We start from the raw sequence: 4193 nt of genomic DNA, 5'->3' as shown, positions 1-4193 counted from the left end.
TGGATAGATGGACGGATGGACGGATGGACAGATGGTACTCTCCCCCAGTCATCCCTTTCCCATCTCCATCTACTGACTTTATTGACCTTCCACCCCTCTCTTCCTCCAGGAAGCCCTTGCTGACACACACCTACCTCCCCCGCCCCCCAGAACCTCAATCACACTTGTTAGCAGAGCCTGCCCCACACCTGCATTATGGACTCTAAGCTGGTTTCCTTCATCCAGGCATAAACCCAAGGTCATGCCCTGGTCAGCTGCAGTTCTCCAGGGCACCCCACAGCACAGCAGGGCGGGACACCCCAGAGGCACTCAGCCACTCCGATAAAAGATGAGGAAGGATCCACTCTTCTCTCCCTGGGGCCCTGTGACTCATGCTTAGTGAGTGGGGAGTGTTACTGGGGAGGGGGACAGTGCCTGCCCTCCCCTCCCCTCCCCTGAGAGGAAGCTTCCACGGCTCCAGGCTCTTCTGCACCTCGACCCCACCTGCGAGTCCCTTTTTATATGCTCTCAGTCGTGGTCACGAGGGGACTGGAGAGGGAGGGTGACTCAGCCAATTCATCAGCCCAATGGAAAAACCCAGTCACCTGTCCTCCAGGCGCTGGGACCGGAGCCCTCTGCATCTGGACGGGCAGCCTGCCATACTGTTTTCAAGGTCCTTTTGTCTTTCACCTGCTGAAAAAAACAAAACAAAACAGACTGAAGTATGAAGCAGCACGGCTGGCTGACGCTGGATTCGTGGTGCGGCATGAACCTCGGCGACCAGTGGTCATGTGTTCCCTCCGCGCCAGGCCCCGAGTTGAGCGCCCATGTGTGAAATCTCATAGCAGTTTCACAAGTCCATTGCTTTCTGGGGTGGGTGCTGGTCACTCTCTTGGCCACAAGCATCTGATAGGCCCTTCCCGGGGCAGAGCCCGCCTCCCGCCAGAGGAGCTGAGAACACCTTTGCCCTGCCTCCCTTGTAGCTTTGGCAGAGTATTTGATCTTGGTGTCTGCAATCAGACACCCCCATTCTTTTTTTAAAAATTAAATTTATTGGGGTAACATTGGTTAATAACATAAATTTCAGGTGTATGACTTTCCAGGACAAAATCTGTATACTCAACTGTGTGCTCCCCACCCAAAGCCTAGCCTCCTTCTGTCACCATATGTGTGACCCCTCTACCTTCCCCTCCCTCCCTCCCCCCACCGCCCTCCCCTCCGGTATCCACCACTCTGTGGTCTGTGTCTATCTATGAGTTTGGTTTTTGTTCGCTCATGTGTTGTTTTTGTGTTAGCGCCCGCCTAGGAGTGAAATCATAGGGTTCTTGCCTTTTCCCGTCTGATTGAGTTCACTGAGCATAATACTCTCAAGATCCACCCAAGTTGTCTCCAATGCAGACACGCCCATTTTTGACTGTGAATTGGAAACTGGTGACACAAGGCCACGTGGAATCCACTGTGGTGAGGTGGCAGCGGTGGCAGCCACACCCCCTCGGACTCCAGAGGCAGCCGCGGGCCGATGGCGGTGCCCCTGTGTCCTTGCCCAGGGGCGGCGGCGGCTGCAGCGTCTGTGCCTGGGGGTGGCAGTAGTTTTGACACCAGACCAAGGCTGCAGTGTTGGGTGTGACTCCTGAGGTCCCGAGAGCTGCACCCTCTTTTAACGAAGCCCCTTTTCTGCTTAAACTAGCCAGCGTAGGTCCACTGTTTCCTGCAACCGTCCCAACTGGCGGTAAATGAGCCCGAGTTCCCCCATGAGGAAAGGAGGTTCCGAGAGATCTTCAGAAAGGCAGTCTCCTCTCCAGCTGACATGCAGGCCAACCTGCCCGTTTCACAGACGGGAAAAGGCAAGTACAGAGGAGGCAGTGAGCTGGGCAGCATCTGTCAGGTCATCAGGAGCAAGGCTGGAGGGCACCTCTGAGGGGCCCCCCCCACCCCAGCCAACAGCTTGACCGGGGGTCTCGCTCTGCTTCCCTCGGTTAAAAACCCCGCCCTCCAGCCTGTCCCCAAACACCATGCCCCCCTCGCAGGGGTGAGGAGCCCGCAGCAGGAGGGGCTGAGAGCTTGCCCTGCCATCATTCCTAGGGGACCCCGCATTGCCAGGCCTGACTGATCCTCTACAAGGGGCCAGGGCCCCTCTACCTGCCTCTCCCCTGAGCACCTTTATTTGCAGCAGCAGCAGCCCCCGGAAGCGGGGTGTCCTTACAACCACATTTCCCCATCATCTACTGTCTCCACTTTTAGGGTGCAAATCTACAACCTAACCCTCCTGAACGCTCCCTTGGATTCGTGGATTATCTGAGCCAAGTGGATTCTCTGCATTAGGTCAAGGCCATGGCAGACGCCATCCCACACGTGGACAGATGAGTCATGGTTTCAAAGCTCTTGTTAGGCAGCTTCACGCACCCTCCTGGGGCCTGGATTCCCCTGAGGCGTTCAGAACAGGCTGCGCCTCGTGGATTCTGTCGCTAGAACATCAGTAATTTGCTTTGTTCAATGACCAGGCCTGAAGTTGTTGAAAAGGGTAGAAGTGAAGAAAGCCTGACAGAATCTCTAATGCAATGATAACAGTTTCATGTTCAATAATGAAGGCAATCCCGCTACACCAAGGTCGCGGGTCCGTTCTCCGGTCAGGGCAACCAATGAATGCATAAGCAAGTGACAACAAATCTCTCTCTCCAATCAATCAATAAAAACATTTAAAAAAATATTAAAGATGACTGTTTACTGAACATTTCAACCTTGTGCCTGGCACTAGACTGAGCATTTTATGTTCCATCATTTCCTCCTTAGGGGAGCCCTCTGAGGTCGGCGTCATCCCAGTTTCACCCAGTGTGCCATGGAGGCTGAGAGGCTCAGTCACTTACTGGGCACCACACAGCCAGGAAACTGTAGAACCAGCCTGTGTTCTCAAGGGCTGGCTCCACACTTGTATATACGCACACACAGTCTCCTGGATGTTTTGGATATTGGAGTTCACTCGCCCCACGGACCCCCTCCCTTTTACAACAGAGGAAATGGAGAAGCAAGGCCATCTATCCTCAAGGTGAGCCCCCAGAGCTGTAAGGAGAACCCCAGCTTGCTGCCTCCTATAGTTTATGTTCTGCACCTCCAGCAGGAACGTGCACCCCAACTGAGGCCCCAAACCTAGCAGCTTCCTCAGTCAGCACTGGTGATCGGATCACTCAGAGCAGCTGCCACGGCTTCACCACAAACCAGCCCAGGTAGAGGGGGTCGGGGGGCACTGCAGAATGCTCTTGACCTCCCACCCCACTGCCATCGGCACCCCCCAGATGACCCGGTCTAATCTCTTCAATCTACACCAAAGGGCTGGAATCTGGGAGGGGCAGAGCCCAGCCCAAGGTCACAGGCAGAGCCTGAATAGAACCGGGCCCAGGAGCCCTCCCGTGGAGTTGTCTTGCCCATGGAGATGTTTCCAGGTCATGATTTCCATTCTGCCTGCAGGAGGCTTGACCCAGGGACTTGGTGGGAACCACGCCCTGGGCCAGACCAGAGTGAGCCTGAGGAAGGCAGGGGTCTCCCAGAAGGTGGAGGTGAACTGAGGGGAGCAACGACCTTGCCACACGGTGGGGGAGGGTGGTCACTCCCGCAGGAGTCCCCCAGGGAACCTCGGGCTCTGAGACGGGTGACAGGCCCCAGAGCACCCGGTTCTTCCTGACCCCCCGGGGCCTTGCCCAGCGGTGCTCTGGCAGCGGAACGGGTGGGGAGGGTGGGGGAGGGGTGCTGCCTTCTCCGAGCTGGGGTTCCCCCTGGTCATCTAAATAAAGACTGAGGCGGAGGTCGCCTCCCTCCCCCGGGAACCCCACGCCGCGCTGCTGCAGGAAGATCGGAGGGGCGGGCGGGGCTTCCCTCCGCACCCGGCGGAGTCCGAGAGGCCGGGACCCTTCCCCCCGGCGCCTGCGGGGGGTGAGGAGCGGGAGGGGAGGGGAGGGGAGGGGAGGGGCGGGCATCCACCGAGGGGCTCCGCTAGGATTCCACATCGCGGGGTCTCGGCCGCCCGGCCGCCCATCCACCCGGGGACACTCCCACCGCGGCGGGAGGCAGTGCTGAGCGCCCGGGACGGCCTCCCGGGGCCAACCCACGCCGGCGGGCGGAGCGCCCACGCCCACCACACCCACGTGGCACGCCCCCCGCGCCGCGCCGCCCCCGCCGGCCTCCGCCCCCCGCCCGGCCTCCGCCACCAGCTGCGGCGCGCG

The sequence above is a fragment of the Myotis yumanensis genome, unplaced genomic scaffold (genome assembly GCF_028538775.1).
Source record: "Myotis yumanensis isolate MYYU_CA2020_CCGP unplaced genomic scaffold, mMyoYum1.0.hap1 SCAF_18, whole genome shotgun sequence".
NCBI classification, from domain to species: Eukaryota; Metazoa; Chordata; class Mammalia; order Chiroptera; family Vespertilionidae; genus Myotis; species Myotis yumanensis.
The sequence above is the reverse complement of the archived record's forward strand: the minus strand, read 5'-3'. Positions refer to the sequence as shown.